General features: G+C 43.6%; 1 protein-coding gene across 3 annotated transcripts in view; it reads right to left on the bottom strand.

Moving 5' to 3' along the window:
• INCENP (inner centromere protein) overlaps nucleotides 1–2,446 on the bottom strand; it is a 30,381-nt gene extending 27,935 nt beyond the window's left edge. The window contains exon 1 of one of the 3 annotated variants that reach the window (XM_020916883.2): nucleotides 2,277–2,446. The gene's annotated coding sequence lies outside the window, so the exon portion shown is untranslated. Of the gene's footprint in view, nucleotides 1–896; nucleotides 1,029–2,276 lie in introns of those variants that run through there. The other 2 variants (XM_020916885.2, XM_070457483.1) reach the window with 2 other exon arrangements.
• Nucleotides 2,447–23,647: the final 21,201 nt, after the last annotated feature.

Genomic DNA, 23,647 nt, shown 5'->3' with positions numbered 1-23,647 from the left:
TCTTCCCCCCTTTCCCCTTTGGTAACCATAAGCTTGCTTTCTATGTCTTAATTTCTTAAAAAACTAGCAACTCAAACAAATAAAACCAAACAACTAGAAACTCAGATATTCTCCTCAAAACTCAGTTATAAAATTATCACCAAAGCCCCAGGCAAGGAAGAAGTGTTCTATTCTGGTTCACAGCAGGGGCTCAATAAATATCCCGACTGGGGCAAAGAAAGAACGAATTAACGGGTGACAGTCACAAACCATAATAACAGATTGCATGCCTCATGCCATGGCAGTGACCCACCACCCTGATCGACACCTTCAAAACCAACAACCACACACAGCTCAGCCTCTACCTAAGACAGGAGGTTCTGGAAGGAGGGGCTAAGTCACTGACCCCTGTAAAGGGCTTAACGCCAGGTGCTGTTGCAGCCTCATAGGACTGACTTCCTGGGGCCTGATATCCAGGGCACACTAGCCTCTGTTCCTCGAGTAAGCTCTGCCCTCTGCCTGGAACCTTCTGTCTCCTATTTGGTACAGCTCACTCTTCAGCACTTGGCTCTCAGCAACGCAGGGAGGACCTGACCACCAGCCACCATCCTATCCATCAATTTCAATACTATGCACAACACTCAGGTGACGATGTATCTGCTTGCTGACCGCCTGTCTCTGCCCACTAAGCATTTGTTCCCTGAGGGCAAGCCCTGGTCTGTCTTGCTTGTAGCTTTGAAGCCCAGAGCTTGGCAGAGTGCCTGGCACAAAAGGAATACTTGTTGAATGAATAGATCCATCTACCAACTGTACACCTAGAAATAAACATTCTACAGCCACTCTAACTCCCTGCTCCAAGACACACACACACACACACGGACACCAAATGAGGGTATTCTATACAGGTTAGAGCACACCTTCCTCATCCAAAGCCCTACTCCGAGGAGCCAAGAGCAGCACCCATCAGGGTAGGACCAGCTGGGCAGGATCGCAGAAGCTTTGGGCAGAGACAGGTGTGCAGATTCCAGTCACAGCACAGCCTCCTGGCTGCCCTCTGACTCCCCCGAGTCCCTCTGTCCCAGCGCTCAGCCCTGGTTAATGACAGGAATCCAGTTTGAGGCTAGGAAAGAGAGACCTGTTTAAGGAACACAAAACACTTTGGGCTATGGAAAGCAACAACTTGCTCTTTTATTTTAAAAAGTATTTGTTCAAAATGGCAAAGTAGGTGTGGGCTTCTTATACAAAGTGCAAAGAGGCGTTTGAGCTTCTTCCATAAGAAGTTTGTTTTCAGCAGCCTCAGCTGATTTTATTTTTTTTTCCAGCAGCCTCAGCCTATTTTAAAACGGTCACTGTCATTAGATCAGAGAGGACCCTCAGAAAGGAGAGTGTTAAGAATGAGGGTCCCATGGAAAAGCAGCAAAAATCTCTTCAGCCCCCTATAAGAACCTGGATACAAACCCAAAGTACCTTACCTCCCACCAAGGGTGAAGGAGACTCATCCTCTCCCAATACTTTTCTCACGTCATACATTAGACTAGAGCGGCACGGCCCTCCTTGCAATGCCTGTTCTTTTGAGGGTGCGGGAAGTCCACCAGCCAACCCTGACCACACCTCAGTGAAGGAGGGTCGTAATAGCTGCTTTCTTTAAAGAGACCTGCTCCATGCTCGGGTGGAGCATCATCTCATTTCATTCTCGCCACAACCTCAAGGAGATCCTAGCGCAGATGAGCAAATTGAGGGAGACTGAAGTTAAGTCCAGGTCTTCGGGCAAATCAGGGGCGGGGTCCGGATTTAAACTGTGCTCTTAACCTCAAGCTTTGCCGCCTACTCCATTTCAACTTCGGAAAGGTAGACGCCAAGCTCTGAATGGGCGCCCCAGAGAAGGCCACTGTCAGTAAACGGGCCTGGGGAGTGACAAGGCAGCAGTGGCCTCCGGAAATGGGTCAATTTAAAACGTTTCTCAGTCGATAAGGGATGTGGTGAGGGAGGGTTAACTGTACAGAAATGCCATCTGGTATAATGCCTCCACACAACCGGGTCGGTGGGTGCTTCCTGCGCGTCCAGGTCAACAAAAGGCACCTGGAGCGGGAGGGGATGGGGTTATTCTCTTGGACGCGGCGGGGTGGGGTCATCTTGGGCCCCAGGACCAAGGCAGGGCACCTCGTCACTTGAAAGAGGTGACCCATCCCCTGCAGGCCGCAACGGGAGACAGGGGAGGTCATGCTCCCGGGTCTCGGGCTGGCGGAGGAATAACAAATTGCTAACGACCCCCCAGCCGGCCGCCCGCGCACACTCACTCGACTGCACCGCGTCTCCTTAAGTGCTGCTCTGATCCAAGTCCGGCGACCTTCCCAACACAAATCCCAGCCTGCCCAAGCCCCACGGCTCCCGGCCTCCGAGGCTTGCGGCTGCAGTGGAGCAACGGGGCGGTACAGCGCGGGCCAAACCTACGATTTTCAAAACTGAAGACTCGACCAATCCCCGTCAAGTTTGTCTGGGCGGCTGCAAAACTCTAAGCCAATCAAGTAAAAGGGAGCACCAGTCAGGCCATCGATTGGCTACGTGGATTGGCAGTCTGCGGGACTAAGAGGAGGGGCGAGGAAGCGTTGAAACTTTAACCTGTACAGCTTCCGGGAACAGCGGCGCGAGGCCTAGAGAGGAGATCACCGGAGGTGGGGGTTGCGCGCGCAAGGCCTCATACGCCAGAACTACAAGTCCCAGCGTGCATTGCGAGTGCCCTGAGGGACCTGGGAGATAGGTGAGGCCTTAGTTGTGGATCGGGCTCTTTTCGGGAGTCTACACTTTGCTATTTCTTCACCCAACTCAGTCCTCAATACGGGACGACCTCTGCCACTTTACAGAAATAATATAAACGATGATGTTTCTTAATGATTTCAACTTAAAATTACAAAGCAAAACAGCAAAATTTATAATACAGCGAAATTATTTCCATAACAATTAACATCGTCTGAGCCACAAGTAAAGCCAAATTGCTTATATGCTTTCCATGCTGTCAAAGATTAAAGTAAGAATCCAGATTTCCATTTCCACGCAAATTTCCAACCTCAAACTGCAGTTCCAGCATACTTTTTCAGACTTTGATGCAAATGCAGAGGAAATTTCCATTATTTCATAATCAATTTAACTCTGTTATTCATGACTTTCCACTTAATCTCCAACTGGAATTCATTAATCTGCAATGCGATGACCTGCTAAAAGCAGATATCAAGAGAAGAAGCTAACAATTCTACGCATACGTTTCTGGTGATAATTTAGTCGCCAAGGCGTGTTGGACTCTCCTGAGACTCCATGGACTATAGCCAACCCTGTGGCCTATAGCCCACCAGGCTCCTCTGTCCATGGGATTCCCCAGGCAAGAATATTGGAGTGGGTTGTCATTTCCTTCTCCAGGAGACAGTCCCAACCTAGTGATTGAACCCTGGTCCACCAGCATTGCAGGCAGATTCCTTACTGACTGAGCCACTCAGTTCAGTTCAGTTCAGTTGCTCAGTTGTGTCTGACTCTTTGCGATCCCATGGACTGCAGCACACCAGGCCTCCCTGTCCCTCACCAACTCCCAGAGTTTACCCAAACTCATGTCCATTGAGTTGGTGATGCCATCCAACCATCTCATCCTCTGTCGTCCCCTTCTCCTCCTACCCTCAATCTTTCCCAGCATCAGGGTCTTTTCAAATGAGTCAGCCCTTCACATCAGGTGGCCCAAGTATTGGAGCTTCAGCTTCAACATCAGTCCTTCCAGTGAACACCCAGGACTGATCTCCTTTAGGATGAACTGGTTGGATCTCCTTGCAGTCCAAGGGACTCTCAAGAGGCTCCTCCAACACTACAGTTCAAAAGCATCAATTCTTCAGAGCTTAGCTTTCTTTACAGTCCAACTCTCACATCCATACATGACTACTGGAAAAACCATAGCCTTGACTAGACATACCTTTGTTGGCAAACTAATGTCTCTGCTTTTTAATATGCTGTCTAGGTTGGTCATGACTTTCCTTCCAAGGAGTAAGTGTCTTTTAATTTCATGGCTGCAGTCACCATCTGCAGTGATTTTGGAGCCCAGAAAAATAAAGTCAGACCACTGTTTCCCCATCTATTTGCCAGGAAGTGATAGGACTGGATACCATGATCTTAATTTTCTGAATGTTGAGCTTTAAGCCAACTTTTCACTCTCCTCTTTCACTTTCATCAAGAGGCTCGTTAGTTCTTATTCCCTTTCTGCCATAAGGGTGGTGTCATCTGCATATCTGAGGTTATTGATATTTCTCCTGGTAATCTTGATTCCACCTTGTGCTTCCTCCAGCCCAGCATTTCTCATGATGTACTCTGCATATAAGTTAAATAAGCACGGTGACAATATATAGCCTTGACATACTCTTTTTCCTATTTGGAACCAGTCTGTTGATCCATGGCCAGTTCTAACTGTTGCTTCCTGACCTGCATACAGATTTCTCAAGAGGCAGTTCAAGTGCTCTGATATTCCCATCTCTTTCAGAATTTTCCACAGTTTGTTGTGATCCATACTGTCAAAGGCTTTGGCATAATAAATAAAGCAGAAATAGATGTTCTGGAACTCTTGCTTTTTCAATAATCCAACAGATGTTGGCAATTTGATCTCTGGTTCCTCTGCCTTTTCTAAAACCAGCTTGAACATCTGGAAGTTCACGGTTCATGTATTACTAAAGCCTGGCTTGGAGAATTTTGACCATTACTTTGCTAGTGTGTGAGATGAGTGCAATTATGCAGTAGTTTGAGCATTCTTTGGCACTGCCTCTCTTTGGGATTGGAATGAAAACTGACCTTTTCTAGTCCTGTGGCCATTGCTGAGTTTTCCAAGTTTCCTGGAATATTGAGTGCATCACTTTCACAGCATCATTTTTTAGAATTTGAAATAGCTCAACTGGAATTTTATCACCTCCACTGGCTTTGTTTGTACAGGTGTTTCCTAAGGCCCACGACCTCACATTCCGGGATGTCTGGCTCTAGGTGAGTGATCACACCATCATGATTATCTGGGTCGTGAAGATCTTTTTTGTACAGTTCTTCTGTGTATTCTTGCCACCTCTTCTTAATATCTTCTGCTTCTGTTAGGTCCATACCATTTCTGTCCTTTATTGAGCCCATCTTTGAATGAAATATTCCCTTGGTATCTCTAATTTTCTTGAAGAGGTCTCTAGTCTTTCCCATTCTATTATTTTCCTCTATTTCTTTGCACTGATCACTGAGGAAGGCTTTCTTATCTCTGCTTGCTATTCTTTGGAACTCTGCATTCAAATGAGTATATCTTTCCTTTTCTTCTTTGCTTTTCTCTTCTCTTCTTTTCACAGCTATTTGTAAGGCCTCCTCAGACAGCCATTTTGCCTTTTTGCATTTCCTTTTCTTGGGGATGGTCTTTTTTTTGAGGGGGGGGTGGTCTTGATCCCTGTCTCCTGTACAATGTCACGTCTTCTGTCCATAGTTCATCAGGCACTCTGTCTATCAGATCTAGTCCCTTAAATCTATTTCTCACTTCCACTGTATAATCATAAGGGATTTGATTTAGGTCATACCTGAATGGTCTAGTGGTTTTCCCCACTTTCTTCAATTTAAGTCTGAATTTGGCAATAAGGAGTTCGCTTATTGTTTATTTTAGTTCACTGATTCCTAGAATGTCTTCGTTCACTCTTACCATCTCCTGTTTGACCACTTTCAATTTGCCCTGATTCATAGACCTAATATTAGAGGGTAAAGCATCTGCTTGCAATTTGGGAGACCTGGGTTCGATCCCTGGGTCAGGAAGATCCCCTGAAGAAGGAAATTGCAACCCACTCCAGTACCCTCGCCTGGAAAATCCCATGGACGGAGGAGCCTGGTAGGCCACAGCCCATGGGGTCGCAAAGAGTCGGACACGACTGAGCAACTTTGCTTGCTTGCTTATGCAATATTGCTCTTTACAGCATCGGACCTTGCTTCTATCACCATCACATCCGCAACTGGGTGTTGTTTTTGCTTTGGCTCCATCCTTTCATTCTTTCTGGAGTTATTTCTCCACTGATCTCCGGTAGCATATTGGGCACCTACCAACCTGGGGAACAGCCACTAGGGAAGCCCATTTTCTGGTGATGAATATGGTCAACTGAAATCATCTCAGATTATCAATATCTGGCACTACATATCTGTGTGAAAAGACACTTTAAAAAAGAAGTGGGTAAAAATCTCACTGTAGATCTGTACAGATGAACATCATATTTGAGTTTTAATGATTGTTGTTGTTCAGTCACTCAGTCGTGTCCGACTCTTTGTGACCCCATGGACTGTAGCACTCCAGGCTTCCCTGTCCTTCACTATCTCCTGGCGTTTGCTCAAACTTAATTATGAGCCACAATTAAGAAAATATTATCCTCCACACCCCAGCCTCAAACTCCAATCCTATTTTAATTAGTAGGCCTATTCCTTTAAAACTTTTAATCATTATTGCTTTATTTCGAATTATGTCAATTTTTAAAGCTGTAGATAAGTTTTTCTCTTGTTACTAAAATACTTGTGTAATATAGGAGATTTCCCCTCTTGGCCCACAGAGCCTAAACTATTTACTGTCTATCCTCTATAGGTTTGCTGATCCCTATGTTAGAATCCTGGTGGCTTGGACAGTAAAGAATCCGCCTGCAATTCAGGTGACCTGGGTTCGTCCCCTGGATTGGGAAGATCCCATGGAGAAGGGCATGGCAACCCACTCTAGTATTCTTGCCTGGAGCATCCCCATGGACAGAGGAGCCAGAAGGGCTACAGTCCAGGAGGTCGCAGGTTGAACACGATAGTGGCTAAGCACAGCACAAGTTAGAACAACATTTCTGGAACTAAACATGGCTACCCCTTTAGTAGCCCGCAACTCGGTTCAGCGGACATGCGACTTCACCTCCTGGCCAAGTATTAATACTTCGCCCACAGGGCAGCTGCCAACGATTCTCTGGCTCCAGCTGCTCCTGGACAGCAGCGCAGACTGCGCAGGCGTAACCAAGTCTCCCGCGGGCACCTATGCGCAGGCGCAGGTGATTGGAAGCCGCAGATGGGCTGCGCTTCCAAGCGCCGTTCTAGGCATTTTACTTTCTAGACAGCTTGTGCCAGAGGATCTGGCGACCAGAGAAGGGGCTACCCTGGCTGGGGCTTCATGCTGCGGGTGGTGTATGGACCTGGGGGCAGATCCTGGCTTCTTGGACACCTCAAATTATCCTGAGTGAGGATTTCCCTTCATTCCTCGCTTCCAACAGTTTAATTGTGAAATAGAGCACACATCTAGAAAAAGGCACAAAACAGAGATATACAGCTTATTAGTTTGTCAAAATCATTCTTTAAAAAGCACCTCCCAGGTTAAGAAATAGAGCTTCGCTAGCCTCCCGGAAGCCCACTTGCTCACTTTCCCAAAGTAAAGCCTTTAAAAAAAAAAAAAAAAAAAGGTAATCTTTGATTGCTTGTACAGTAGTCTCCCCTTATCCATGGTTTCACTTTACAAGATCTCAGCTATCGGGGGTCAGATGCAGTCTAAAAAGATTACATGGAAAATTCCACAAGTAAATAATTCATAAGTTTTAAATTGTGCTGTGTTTAGAGTGGGGTGCTGAAATCTCGCACCACCTGCTGTATCTAGCTGGTGCCAAGATTCATCCCTTTCCAGTGTACCCCACCCATTTAGCTACTTACTGTCTTGATTGATTGGATTAATTGTCCAGGCATCAAAGTGCTCAGTGTTCAAGTGGCCCTAATTTTACTCAGTAATGGCCTCAAGACAGCAGAGTAGTGATGCTGGTTATTCAGATATGACAAGGAAGAGCCATTAAGTGCTTCCTTTAAGTGAAAATGTGAAAGTTCTTAATAAACAAACAAAAATATATACTAAGATCTTTGGTAAGAATGACTCTTCTATCTGTGAAATTCTAAGAAAGAAAAAGAAACTCGTGCTAGTTTGCTGTCACACCTCAAACTGTAGATGTTTCAGCCTACAGTACCCAAGAACTGCTTAGTTATGATGGAAAAGGCATTACATTTGTACAGTAAGATATTTTGAGAGAGAAAGACCATATTCATATAGCTTTTATTACAGTAGATTGTTATAATTGTTCTACTATTATTGTTGTCAATCTATTACTGTGCCTAATTTATAGTTTAAACTTTATCATAGGTATGTATGTGTAGAAAAAAACCTGCTATATACTTAGGCAATATCTGAAACTTTAGGCATCCACTGGTGGTCTTGGAAACTATCCCCCACAGATAAGGGGGACTACTGTATAGGTTTACCACCAAAATCCATGCATCTCTCAACATAATTTTTGTTTTTTAAAAAATAAAAGTTTATGTTAAAAAAAAATAAAGCGTTATACAGTTTGCTCTTGTGTCTGGCGTCTTTTGCTCAATATTATGTGAGATTCATCCATGCTGTTATTTGTGGCTCTAGTTCCTTCATTCTTACTACTGATGTATAAAAGTATTGATACAACTTATGAATATTTTGTGATCTTAATTAATTCTGCTGATGGGGATATTTGGGATACGATTTTTTCCATGTTTCTGTTATTATGAAAATGCTGAGGCACATAGCCAGTGTATGTGTAACTTGATAAAATACAGTTTTCCAGAGTCTTTGTGCCATTTCACCCTTCCACACGCAACTGATTCTAATTCCACTTGCTCCACATCTTCCCTACTTGGTAGAGGACCACACAAATGTCTGCCCATGCTCTGAAATTCCAGTCACTCCACCTGTTCCTAGACCTGATATCTACTTCCTCAGCTGGGGTGCCAGCTGGCTGCACCCCAGGGAGACAGAGTGGTCCTGGGGCTCAACCCCAGGTGTGTCCCTTCTCTCCAGGACAATAGTCTGCCTCCTCCTGTGGTTTAATGCCTAAAAAGAGTTGCTCATATTTTTGACTCCAGCTTTACTGTTGTTTACCATAGGAGGGCTTATTCTGTACTGGTTCCATCACAGCTGGTAGCTGAAGTTCTCCACAATTGTGTTTTATTTGGGGAGGGGGGTGCGATACATTGGATTCTCAAAGAATCACTCTTTTTGCTGTTACCTTCTGATCATACTGGCTGAGAAACTCATTTATATGAACTAGGAAGTGTGCAAAGGAAATTTATTAAAAGAATGCTTCCTGATCCTCGTGCAGTAAAGAATAAAGCTCACCAAACTAAATCCTTGAGTGTTATCTGTGTCGTCTCCCTCAGGCAATAAATGAAATCACAATCAGAAGCTCATTTGTTGAGGATTTAGTTTGAGGAATCCTAGTTTTGGGACAGCCAGTTTGAGGCTGGATGCAATCAAGTGCATTTCTCTGCTGCTGCTGCTGCCAAGTCGCTTCAGTCGTGTCCGACTCTGTGCGACCCCATAGACAGCAGCCCACCAGGCTCCCCCGTCCCTGGGATTCTCCAGGCAAGAACACTGGAATGGGTTGCCATTTCCTTCTCCAGTGTATGAAAGTGAAAAGTGAAAGTGAAGTCGCTAATGTACAGCAAAAGCCACACTGTAGTCCCATGTGCTGCTAATCACCATGGGGATTTGGATGAATGGTTAATGGCAGCCAGCTACGACAGCCTGATCCATCCAGCTTATAACTGAGAGGGTCTTGCCAGCGGCATTAGAAATGCGTGGTCTGTCATGTTCCTTGAGTACATTCCTAAGAGACGTAAAAAGTTACTCATAATAAATACCTCGGTTAAATAGAGTTGGGAGACCAGCAGGGGGCGCTCTCACACCCTGCAAGAACAGCAGAGCCCAACAAAAGAAAAGACTCATCTTTCCTGGCAAGGACTCAGCCGATGAAAAGCCGAGGACCCTTTGTTTATACTAGCCAGCCAAGAATACCGGAGCGCCCGTTCCCATTTCCTTCTTCAGGGGAATCTTCTAGACCCAGGGGTCAAACCCAGGTCTCCTGCATTGCAGGAGGATTCTTTACTGACTGAGCCACCAGGGAAACCCCCCAACTTCCTTTTCTTCTCCATAAAAAATTATCTCCTTTCCCTCGCCATGTGGGGACTTGCATATAGCTCACTATGGTGGCTGACTCTAAATTGCAATTCTCTGCTGATCCCAAGTAAACCATCCTAGCTGGAAAATAGCGCTTTGGAACAGGAACTGCTCAAAGTTGGTGACTAAAACTCATCCTTTCCCTTGGACAGGAAACATTTTCTTCCTGCTGTACCTTTTGCTTTGTTTGGGAGACTTTGATTGTCTCCATTTCAGTCCCTTATACATGATCATAGAGTCAATCTCATGGATGGCAACCCCAGTTACCTCATATAAGGTTCATAAGGAGCTCCCCTGTAGCTTCAGGTATGGAAGGTGGTTGAGTGTGCTGATCCTTTGCTGAGTTCTAAGGCTACATCTCTATTCTATTACAGAATATCTCATCTGGACTGTCCTGCCTTTTTTGTGACCTAGGGATACAGCAGTCTTTTTTTTTCTTTTAATTTTACTTATTTATTATTTTTGATCGGGAAGATTCCCTGGAGAAGGAAATGGCAACCCACTCCACTATTCTTGTCTGGAAAATCCAATGGACGGAGGAGCCTGGTCAGCTACAGTCCATGGGGTCGTGAAGAGTTGACACAACTGATCGAGTTCTCTTTCTTTTGGCCGTGCTGGGTCTTTGTTGCTGTGAGCGGGCTTTCTCTAGTTGTGGAAAGTGGGAATTACTCTTCATTGCAGTGTGTGGGCTTCTCATTGCGGTGGGCTCTCTTATTGTGGAGCACTGGCTCTAGAGATTGGGCTCAGTAGTTATGGCTCACTGGCTCAGTTGCTCTGAGACAGGTGGGATCTTCCCAGATCAGGGATCAAACCTGTGTCCCTATATTGCCAGATGGATTCTTAACCACTGGACCACCAGGGGCATCCTGGGCTAAAGCATTCTTTTCTTCCCCTGGCTGAAGGAGATACTGTAGAAGGATTCCTACTCATTCTGCATTAGATTATGTTTCTTCCAACTGATGATACTTTTCTAGAAAATATTTATTTTTATTTATTTATTTGGCTGCTCTGTGTCTTTGTTTCAGCACATGGGATCTTTGATCTTCATTGAGGCATGCAGGATCTTTAGTTGAGGCATTTGAACCCTTAGTTGAAGCATGTGGGAATCTAACAATCTTCAATCTTAGGGATTGAACCCAAGCTCCTGCATTGGGAGTGCTGAGTCTGGGAGCACTTGGTAGCCACTGGGCCACCAGGGAAGTCCTGCAAAGAATGATTCTGAAATTCTAAGTATATACGACCATTCCATGTTTTGAAATTTCACAGTCATTGGATACTTTGGAGAAAAGGCAGCTTCATTTGGTCCTGCAAAATCAAAGTCTATTTGACAACTGGAAGGTGTTTGATGGAGAAAGCTCTGCAAAATCTGTTATGAATTTTCTAGCACTGCCATAACAAAGTACCACAAACTGAGTGGCTTCAATGACAAAAATATATTGTCTCATCATTCTGGAGTCCTGAAGTTCAAGATGGGGTCGGCAGCACTGGCCCCTTCTGAGAACTTTGAGGGAGAAGCTGTTACCTGCTGCTCTCCTTGGGTCTGGTGGTTTGCCCGGCATCCTGGCACATCCCATCTCTGCCTTCATGTTCCATGACCTTCTCCCTCCGTGTTAGCCTTATCAGGCCTAAGAAATGGAATGATTCCTGCCATATCAGTAAACAAAGGATGTCACAGTCATCAGCAATTATAACCATTATGGATGGTAAGCTGGTGAGTCCTGAGGGAACTCAGGAAGGAAAGAATACGTGCCATCTAGCAGCCATCAGACTGTGGCCACTCCCCATGGTGAGTCCTGAGGAAACTCAGGATGGGAAAACACAGTTTACTGGCCCCAGATAGGTGACATATAGGGAATATCCTACATAGGTGCATATCCCGGGAATGAGTTAAGTGAACAGAGACTTGTGTGTGTGTGTGTGTTAGTTGGTTAGTCATGTCCATCTCTTTGTGACTCCATGGACTATAGCCCACCAGGTTCCTCTGTCCATGGGATTCTCCAGGCAAGAATACTGGAGTGGGTTGCCATTTCCTTCTCCAGCAGAAACCCTTGATTTTTTCCCATACATAGGAAAGCACTAAATTCCTTAACTTGAGTTATCTGGTATTTTGCTGCTTTGTGTGTGTGTGTGTGTTCTGTTGCATCTGACTCTGCATCCCCGTGGAATGTAGCCTGTCAGGTTCCTCTGTCCATGGGATTTCCCAGGCAAGAATACTGGAGTGGGTGGCCATTTCCTCCTTCAGGGGATCTTTCCTACCCAGGGATAGAACTTGAGTCTTCTCCTGCATTGGCAGGTTGGTTTTCCTTTAATTCACAACAATCTTTTGATGTTCAGACTACTGCCCTTTGTTGCAGAACTTCTATGCAACCTGGCTCCTCCCTTGCCTCCTCAGAGCAGTTCTCTTAAGGCTACTTGAGATGTTGTCCCCTGGATCTGAAGTCCTAAAAATTCCCACTGAATAAACATAACTCTCAACTTTTAGGTTGTGAATATTTTTCAAGTCCACAGGTCACATAGCTGTGTCTGAGGCATCCTCCACCTGTTCCAGTGGGAGACCAATTGACATGGAGAGGTATCTTTCTTTTCCTGCCAAAGGTAGTTCCCCAGCACTCAAGATGTTTACAGAAATAGGCAGAGTTTGTGCAGCCCTATGAAGCTGCCATGTGATGCAGGGGGATGGTCCCTGGACTTGAGACAAAAAACCCTAGGCCCCACCATGTGACTTCAAGTGTCAACATCCCCATCGCAAAGCAAAGGAAGTGAAACGGCCAGCTGTTTAAAGCCCCTCCAGCCGCAACAATTCTTGCAGCTACTGGGCAATTGAGGTGAAATCTCTGAATCTAGAGATGAGCCCCGTGCTGTGTGTCCACTAAAAGGCAGTGACTCTCTGCATTTGGATCCACTGCCATTTGAGAACAATGTCTCACTTGCTTTGTTTTAGTTGCTAAGTCCTGTCTGACTCTTCAGGATTATCAGGTGGCTCAGTGGTAAAGAATCTGCCTGCAATGCAAGAGACACAGAAGATTCATGTTCGATCCCTGAGTCGGGTAGATCTCCTGGAGGAGGGCATGGCAACCCACTGCAGTATTTTTGCCTGGAGAATCCCAGACAGAGGAGCCTGTCAGGCTACAGTCCATGGGGCTGCAAAGAGTTGGACATGACCGAAGCGACTTAACACGCATGCATGTCTGACTCTTTTTGACCCCATGGACTGTAGCCTGCCAGGCCCCTCTGTCCATGGGATTTCTCACTTACTAGAAGGCAGTGAATGGGGAGAGGGGAAGCGATGGGGTAGGAATATCTTCTTAGTTTTCCTCTCAATACCAAACCACTCTAGAATAACAACTTAAAAGTCATGACCATTTAGGGCAATAAGAAAAACTGTGTGTTTCCAGTTTTTAGTTTCACTGAATATATTGCTGCTTTCTATAATTAGTGTGAATTTGCCCAGCGTTGACCCCTTACCCAGGAGGAACACTCTGTTTTTCTTAATATGTTGGACTTGCAGATCATTAACTTGTTAAGTTACAGAATTTCAGATCTGGAAAGGGCTCTTTGTGGCCTGAGGAAATGGACCAGACTAGTAAGTGGCTAGTTCAAGGTTATATGTCAAGTTAGTGGTAGGGCCAGGACTAGAAACCATCAAAGTCAACTTTCTCAGCTATGTGAGAGGTGATCTCTGAAGATCTAAAGCTTTAGGCTTAAGAAACCGATGTTCTGGTCTTGGCCAGAGATCTCTGCTACCCCATGGTGGCTCTAACTAATCATTAATTTTGCTTGATAGGTTGACTTTTTTAAAAAAGACTTTATTCTTAAATGAATTTTTAGGTTCACAACAAGCTTGAGTGACAAATAGAGAGATTTTCCATATACCTTCTGCTCCTCCACATGCTTAGCCTTCCCAGTTATTAATATCCCTGATCAGATGGTCCACTTATTATAATTAATGAACTTACACTGACACATCATTATCACCAGAAGTCTATAGACTTCTATATTTAAAAAAGAAGTCTATAGACTTCTAAGCTTAGAAGTCTATAGCTTAGACATCAGGATTCACTCTTGGTGCTATAGGGTTTAGCTAAAATTGTAATGATATGTATCAAAATGATACATATCAAACAGAGTACTAAAAATTCTCCTGCTTTGCCTAGTCATTACCCCTGCCTACAACCCCTGACAACCACGATTATTTTTATCATCTTCAAAGTTTTGCCTTTACCAGAATGTCATATAATTGGAATTCCAGAATACAGAGACTTTTCAGATTGGCTTCTTTCAGCTCATAATATGCATTTAAGTTTCTCCCATAGCTTTTCATGCCCTGATAGCTCATTTCTTTTTGGTACTGAATAACATTCCATTTTCTGATGGACTGCAGAAAATGGAACTTATCTATTATCTATTCATCTACTGAAGGACACCGTGGTAGCTTCCAAGTAGGTTGACTTTTTGAGTGTACAAAGATAGATTATTCAGAACTTTCCTCATTGGAATGAAATGCTATTCAGTTCAGTCGCTCAGTCGTGTCCGACTCTTTGCGACCCCATGAACCGCAGCACGCCAGACCTCCCTATCCATCACCAACTCCTGGAGTCCAGGCAAACCCATGTCCATTGAGTTGGTGATGCCATCCAACCATCTCATCTTCTGTCATCCCCTTCTCCTCCTGCCCTCAATCTTTTCCAGCATCAGGGTCTTTTCAAATGAGTCAGCTCTTCACATCAGGTGGCCAAAGTATTGGAGCTTCAGCTTCAACATCACTCCTTCCAATGAACACATAGGACTGATCTCCTTTAGGATGGACTGGTTGGATCTCCTTGCAGTCCAAGGGACTCTCAAGAGTCTTCTCCAACACCGCAGTTCAAAAGCATCAATTCTTTGGTGCTCAGCCTTCTTTATGGTCCAGCTCTCACATCCATACACGACCACTGGAAAAACCATAGCCTTGACTAGACAGACCTTTGTTGACAAAGTAATGTCTCTGCTTTTTAATATGCTGTCTAGGTTGGTCATAATTTTCCTTCCAAGGAGTAAGCATCTTTTAATTTCATAGCTGCAGTCACCATCTGCAGTGATTTTGGAGCCCAGAAAAATAAAGTCAGCCACTCTTTCCCCATCTATTTGCCAAGAAGTAATGGGACCGGATGCCGTGATCTTAGTTTTCTGAGTGTTGAGCCTTAAGCCAACTTTTTCACTCTGCTCTTTCACTTTCATCAAGAGGTTCTTTAGTTCTTCTTCACTTTCTGCCATAAGGGTGGTGTCATCTGCATATCTGAGGTTATTGATATTTCTCCTGGTAATCTTGATTCCACCTTGTGCTTCCTCCAGTCCAGCGTTTTCATGATGTACTCTGCATATAAGTTAAATAAGTAGGGTGACAATATACAGCCTTGATGTACTCCTTTTCTATTTGGAACCAGTCTGTTCCACGTCCAGTTCTAACTGTTGCTTTCTGACCTGCATACAGGTTTCTCAAGAGGCAGTTCAAGTGCTCTGGTAGTCCCATCTCTTTCAGAATTTTCCACAGTTTATTGTGATCCACACAAAGGCTTTGGCATAGTCAATAAAGCAGAAGTAGATGTTTTTCTGGAACTCTCGTGCTTTTTCAATGATCCAGCAGATGTTGGCAATTTGATCTCTGGTTCCTCTGCCTTTTCCAAAACCAGCTTGAACATCTGGAAGTTCACAGTTCATGTATTGCTGAAGCCTGGCTTGGAGAATTTTAAGCATCACTTTACTAGCTTGTGAGATGAGTGCAATTAATTAAGTCTCATTAAATACCATTATCTCATATTAAATCTCTGATGAAATCCATGAGAGCAGTTGTTCTCTGGACTTTTGGATTTCACAAAATTGTAAATTAACAAAAATGTACATTGTATTCATTTCACTGAGCAAATACTCATGTCTTTTTAAAAAATCTATCACTTATTATGATCTTACTATTATAAAAGACATTTTAACCCCCCCCAAAAAAAAGAGTACGCAATCTCAGAATACATCACAACTAGATAAATTCCTTTTTGAAAAACACTTGCCTTGTTCTTATTTTTCTCATTTTGCCCAAATTAGTAGAATCCTTGTCACCCGCCAAACCCAGCCTACACATCAGCCTTGGAAACCACTGCCTTAAGGAACTAGCCAATGTGACCCAAGTTCCTCTACAAAGAACTCTTTTGCCTCTGACTGGCTCACCTCAAGAGATGTTGGAGGTGAACACGTTTCCAGGCTGCTAGAGGAAAATAGTGAGAGTGGGAAAGTAGGTCTTCTAAAGCTGAACTTGCAAAGAACTTCCTAGGAGAAGATTTGTAACTTGAATTTCTAGATGATAAAACATTCTGGAGGCTTAGGAGTCAAATGGGGGTGGGAAAGAGAGAAAAATTTTCCTTCTCTGAATGTTAACCTGCTGGACCAGTAAGAGGTAGGTTAAATCCTACAGGATGGTGTAGGCAGCTGCTGTGTGGGCTCATGAGTCAGTGTGCTCAGAATCAGCAAATTCAGAGAGCGCAGTTAAGAGAGTGGTAATCATAACCCTGAATATTCACTGGAAGAACTGATGCTGAAACTTAAGCTCCAAGACCTTGGCCACCTGATGCAAAGAGCTGATTCATTGGAGAAGACTCTAATGCTGGTAAAGATTGAGGGCAGGTGGAGAAGGGGGTGACAGAGGATAAGATGGTTGGATGGCATCACTGACTCAATGGACACGAGTTTGAGCACACTCTGGGAGATAGTGAAGGACAGGGAAGCCTGGTGTACTGCGGTCCATGGGGTAGCAAAGAGTCGGATGTGACTGAGTGACTGAAAAACAACAAAGAGACACTGGAATTCCTGTTTTTATTTTCTCAGTGGCTCTTTGGCAAAGGGATTAATCCCTGTGCAGAGTTTTAAAGGACATTGTATGACTATTAGCAACAGTCACTCAGATGATGTTGGCTTTTCTTTTCTTCTCTTTAAACAAGATTCCAGCTTTTTTTGGTTTTGTTTTACTGTACTACGTGGTATGTGGGATCTTAGTTCCCTCAGGGATGGGACCTATGACCCCTGCACTGGGGGCATGGAGTCTTAACCACCAGACCACCAGGAAAATCCCTCCAGCTTTTTCTCTTTTAAAAATATTTATTCATTTATTTATTTAGCTGCACCAGGTCTTAGCTGTGGCATGTGGGATCTTTTTAGCCACTGAACTCCTGAGGAAGTCCCAAGATTCCAGTTTTAACAAGCAACATGTTCCTGACAGCAATTGGCACTCTTCACTTTATCTGCCTCTTATGTTATATTGTCTGAAAAAGAGCCATACTTAAAAAAAGAAAAAAAACAAACTTCATCCTCTTGTGAGATTTACTGGGTATATACAGGTCAGAGTATGATTCCCAACACCTTTCGGTCATAAGACTGTACCTATATTCTGTTTTATCAACAATGACCCATTTTTCTCTCTTGTAGACTCTGCCTCTTTTCTTCGAAGAGCCAAATAAAAGTGAGTCTAGGACTCTTCGCAGAGAGTAGGGGCATTCAGGGCACTCCTTAGGCACTGTGTGCTCTTGAATAACGTAGGAGCCCAGGGAATTTCTACCTACAGGGAACAGGAAACCACGACCACCTGAAGGGAAAGGGGTTTGTGCCGTGACGTCTCTCCAGAGCTTGAAGTTATGCCTGAAAATCTCATTTCCTCAGAAAAGTTGAACCAGAGGGAGAGGGTGAAATAAGAAAAAAAAAAACTGTTTGAACTTTCCTGGTGATCCCGTGGTTAAGCATCCACAGTGCAAAGCAGGGGACATGGGTTCAATCCCTGGTCAGGAAACTTAAGATCCCACCTGCTGCAGAGCCGCTAAGCCTACACAAGGAAAGATTCCAACTAAGACCTGATGCAGCCAAATGAATGAATTTTAAAAAAAAGAAAAAACTTTAAGGATTATAAAGTTTCTGCTATACTAAGAAGCTCTGGTGGGTTAGTACATATTTTCCCAAAGATAAGTACATATTACTTGCAAAACCTTTTTCATCAAGTAGGCTGTTAGGAATGTTCTAGAATCTTTCAGGAGAATGGTATAGGTATTCTACTGTTCCTGCAACCTGAGTTTTTGTCACCTTGAGAGCTGTGATTTTTTTTTCCCCACCCACATATGAACTGGGGACTGAGAGCTGTGATGTTTGACCACCAGGTTTTTACATAATTAAAGTAAATTTTTAAGATAAACTATAAAGTAAAAGAAAATATTTACAAATAGGGCACATTCATTATAGGAACGTTGAGACAAACAGAAATAGAAAGTGATCGCTAATCTCACTAACTCATCACACGGTGGCTGTATTTCTTCTTGTGACTCCTTCTGGGTATTTTTTTTAGGCACAACTGTAATTGTGACATCCTTCAATTCAGTTCAGTTGCTCAGTCATGTCCAACTCTTTGCGACCCCATGGACGGCAGCACGCCAGCCTTCCCTGTCCATCACCAACTCCCGGAGCTTGCTCAAACTCATGTCCATCAAGTCAGTGATGCCATCCGACCATCTCATCCTCTGTCATCCCCTTCTCCTCCTGCCTTCAGTCTTTCCCAGCATCAGGGTCTTTTCCAATGAGTCAGGTGGCCAAAATATTGGAGTTTCAGTTTCAGCATCAGTTCTCCCAATGAATATTCAGGACTGATCTCCTTTAGGATTAACTAGTTTGATCTCCTTGCAGTCCAAGGGACTCTCAAGAGTCTTCTCCAACACCACAGTTCAAAAGCATCAATTCTTCAGTGCTCAGTTTTCTTTATAGTCCAATTCTCACATCCATACATGACTCCTGGCAAAACCATTCCTAACCACCTCATATTCTTTCGTCACTTGTGTGTGTGTATTTTACCATGTCACCATTCCACGAGTCTCACTTTTACTGCCTATGAAATTGCTTCCTGCGGGTGGCACATGTCAGTTAATATTTCCTTGTTGAGCTTGAGGACAATACAGTTTTTGTTGTTGTTACTCACTGGAAACTCCTGAAAGGATTCATTCTGCCAGGCTCTTGCCTATGTTAGTTATTGTTATGCTCAAAATCTTCACTAATTGAGTTAAAATAAAAGCTTGTATTTAATACATGTTTCTTTGATTATCAGTAAAGTTGAACACTTTTCCACATTCTTTTGTTTGCGTCTTCTGTTTGGGGGACATCCTGGTTAAATCCTTCAGACAGAACCAAGTAGAAGGATATTTCCCATTGATAACCATTTAGAGTTTAGCAGTACATGTTCAAAGAGGCATCATTCCATAGAGTGTGGGAGTGAGAGGGCTTAACTTCGTAGTAGTAATTATCAAATATTCTATTTTAAATTAGATATAGGTTAGCTAGGTTAACAATTATAAATAGGTTACATAGCATCACCAGCTCAGTGGACATGAATTTGCACAAATTCCGTGAGAGGGTAGGACAGAGGAGCCTGGCATGCTGCAGTTTCATGGGGTCACAAAGAGTTGGACATGACTCAGTGACTAAACAACTAGGACAATAAACAGATGAAATGCTATTTTTTTTTAAATTAGTATACGAGCACTTTATTTTTTTCCCTGTGTCTAAGAGTATGTTTTTTTTAAATTTTTTTTCCATTTATTTTTTTAGTTGGAGGCTAATTACTTTACAATATTGTAGTGGTTTTTGCCATACATTGACATGAATCAGCTATGGATTTACATGTGTTCCCCATCCTGAAATGCTATTTTAAAATGAAAGACTAGTAAGTCAGACAGAAAAAAACAAATATCATATGATATCACTTATATGTGGAATCTAAAAAAAAGCTACAAATGGGGACTTCCCTGGTGGCCCAGTGGTTGAGAATTCGCCTGCCAATGAAGGGGACATGGGCTTGATCCCCAGTCCAGGAGGACCCCACATGCCTCAGAGCAACTGAGCCCATGTGCTATACTTACTGAGCCCACATTCTAGATCCCGAAGCGCTGCAACCAGAGAAAGCCCGAACACAGCAACGGAGACCCAGCGTGGCCCAAAAAAAAAACCAAACAAAAATGATACAAATGAACTTATTTACAAAACAGAAATAGACGCACAGACATAGGAAAGAAACTTATGGTTACCAAAGGGGAAAGGTAGGAGGAGGGATATATTAGGAATTAACATATACATACTACTAGGTATAAAATAGATAATCAACAAGGACCTGCTGTATAGTGCGGGGACTCTACTCAATATGCTATAATAATCCAAGTGGGAAAAGAATCTGAAAAAGAATGGACATATGTTTATGTATAAACAAATCACTTTGCTGTGCATGGGGAAACTAACGCAACATTGTAAATCAACTGTAGTCCAGTATAAAATAAAAATTAAATTAAAAAAATAAAATGAAACACTAAAACACCTGCCCCTCTTTATTCTCAGAGTAGTTTTAATTAGGTTCAGCACATGTACTTGACCTTTAACACATCTCCATGTGAACTGAACTGGTTAGCTTTTGTCTACTTCCTCCCATGGTCAGTGAAGACCAGAAAGTAGTGACATACAATTAACTGAGGGCTTCTCAGAATAAGATTCACATATTCAAATACTCCAAAGTACATACTCCAAGTGTAACCCTAGGTCCTTTTCTACTGCTGTTGAGATGTCCTTCCTCTGGTTTGAAGGCTTTCTGACTGGCTTTACCCTCAGATTTCTGACCTCACACTATCGTCGCGTTGTCCCCTTTCTTAGCAACTTTTCAGCTTATCGGCACCATAAATTCTTTCTCAGATAATGTGCATTTGCTTTATATTACTGACTAACATCTACTGATACTGCATGTACCAGGCATGGGGCTTAGTACTTTTCAGGCATTACTGCATCCTACATGGTAGTTACTAGCGTCATCTCCATTTTGCAAATGTGGGCAGAGTCTCAAAGAGATGAGCCAATTAGCTCTGAACCCAGAGGAGGTCCTTGGGGAAAAACCAGGTTTTGAACTCAGGTCCTGATTCTAGAAACTGTTAGTCACTCAGTCACGCCTGACTCTTTGCAATCCCATGGGTTATACTCTGTCAGGTTCCTCTGTTCAGGCAGGAATTCTGCAGTGGGTAGCCATTTCCTTCTCCAGGGGATCTTCCCAACCAACGGATCTAACCTGGGTCTCCTGCTTTGCAGGAGGATTCTTTACCATCTGAGTCACAAGGGATGCCTGATTCTAGGACCCCTACAAAATGTCACCTCAAACCTGCAGTTTAACCTCAAAGGTCCTGGAAAGGTACTGCACTATGAAATCTCATGCAATATGGCCGAAGATTTGTACATAGTAGGTGCTCATTAAAATCCTTGCTGAGAGGCCACACTTGCCCTCTGGGATGGCCCATGCTCTATCTGTGGAGTGTGTTTCTTTCCGAATAAAGTCCACTTTTTACCTATTTAAAAAAGCAACCCTTGCTGAGTAAAAAGAGGATCTTCCTGTTTAAAAGATTTGATGTCTCCAAACGAGGCAGTTTCTCTGCCTCTCTAGAAACTATAAACTCATAGTTGAGAATTCATGGGACCATCCCTTGGGGCTGCAGTGGACTAGAGCATTTGAGTCTTTGGAATGCCCTGAGAGGGAATAGAATAGAACTTTTGACCTGAGAAACTCTACTATGGAAAAACTAATAAGCAGTGGATAAACAGTAAAGTGGGAACATAGCAAAGGATTGAACACTTCACAGCCCTCTGACTTCCAAAGACAAAATTTTGCCCTGTTTTCCAGATGAAATTTGGACCAGACACATCTGGCTTCTCTCTGTGGGTGACATAGCCTCTTAAGACATGTTTATACACTTGGCAAAGAAACCACCTTTTCAAGCTTGGACCTTGACATTCCAGTGAGATCTTCCTGACAATGGCCTCCACGGTAAGGACACTCCCCTTTTCCTAACAAAGTCCCGACTGTAGTGTTGGTAACCTCCCAAATTCAAACAGGACCTCAGCATCCTGGGACTCCCCTGGAACCATTCTGTTTATCTCTTTGGGCAAACAGCAGGCTCAGAGTGTAGTGAAGCTCACCACTGTCCTTTGTTTTGGAGAGTCTTATTTTTGCCCAAGTTGTCCATCCTATACAGGTTGCTAACTAACTGTGCATTCCCCTTGCCCCTATAGCTGCTGGTGTAAATAACCTGCATCTCCCTATTGGTAAACAATGATAATAAACAAAATTTTAAAAAGTGAAAAACAAAACTAAACAGGCTCAGTTTAAAGTCTTTGTCAGATTATTTTTATTAGACTAATTTCATCTAAAACTCATATTCTAATTTCTGATTTTATGGACTGCCTTAGTATTACATCTTTTCAGGGTTTCATAATTTGGTTTGTGGGCCATGCTCAGGGTTTGTATGGTTCTCCTGTCTCTCTCCGGTGCTCAACCCTCTAGGTCTTATGCTTTTGCATTTGCCTTCCTACCATCCTCAAGGCTCTAGCTCAGAACTGCGTCTCATTATGATGGTTGAGCTGCCCCACTGAGTGATGAAGGATGACACAGATCCAGGCACGAAGCCAGCAGGCAGCCTGGCTCACTCCCTGGGCTGCAAGATGAGTCTCTGGACTTGCAGCCTGTTATACACCTTAGCCCAGGCAGGTTTCAGCAGCAATTTAGTTCAGCAGCCCCTAGCCTGGCCTGGTTTGGCCCACAACTTTGGGCAGGGGTCCAATTCCATCCCCCATCTAATTTGAGACTTTTAGTTCCCTGACCCTCCAGGAATGAATCTGGGGCTTTCACTGAATGTCTGAGCCTGGAGCTCTGCAGTCCACTCACCATAATGCATTTTCATACTGCTTCTTATCTGTGGTTCTGAGCACGCCCCCACTCCCACCCACCGCCAAGCAGAATAATGGCCCATAGAGATGTCTACATTCTAATTCCAGGAACCTGTGAATATGTTATTTTACATGGCAAAAAGGAATTTACCGGTGGGACTGAGTTCAGGATCTTGACAATGGAAATAGCGGATGTCACAGAAAGAAAGAGGTTTGAAGATGTTACACTGGTGGCTTTGAAGAGGAAGGAAGGGGCCATGAGCCAAGGAATGCAGGCAGCCTGTAGCATTTCCTCTGAGTCACCTATCTCCCCCTTTCCCTTATAAGGACTCTTGTGATCACATCAACCCGTTTGCAGAATCCAAGATAATCTCCCCATGTCAAGATCCTGAACTCAGCCCCATCTTTGTGAAACAGATTTCCCCTTGACTCTTCAGAATAAATGCAGGCCTGTTGACACCTTGATTTTGAGCTCAGTGAAATCAATTTTTTGCCTTTTTATGGCTGTGTAATATTCTATTGTATATATGTACCATATCTTCTTTTTAAGTTTTTAAAATTTATAGTTTATTTTTTGAATGTGCTGCATGGCTTGCAGGATCTTGGTTCCCTGACCAAGGATTGAACCTGGGCCCTCTGCAGTGAAAGCACCACATCCTAACCACTGGACCGCCAGGGAAGTCCCTCAGTTTTCAGTGTTTGTTACAGTTGCCATAAGAAACTATCTTTTTGTTTCTTTGTTTTGGTTCTGTTTTCTTTTTGAATATTTTAAATCTCCCCCCCTTTTCTGTGTGAGGAGTAGAAAAAGACTATCAAACATGAATTTGCCCACAAGTTGATGCTTTCTCTAGGAATGAATGGTGACCATTTATTAAAGCAGGAAAAACAGATCAGTAATGACAG

Source organism: Odocoileus virginianus, chromosome 28 (assembly GCF_023699985.2).
Source record: "Odocoileus virginianus isolate 20LAN1187 ecotype Illinois chromosome 28, Ovbor_1.2, whole genome shotgun sequence".
NCBI classification, from domain to species: domain Eukaryota; kingdom Metazoa; phylum Chordata; class Mammalia; order Artiodactyla; family Cervidae; genus Odocoileus; species Odocoileus virginianus.
Note: the sequence above shows the minus strand (reverse complement) of the source record. Positions and strands in the feature narration are given on the sequence as shown.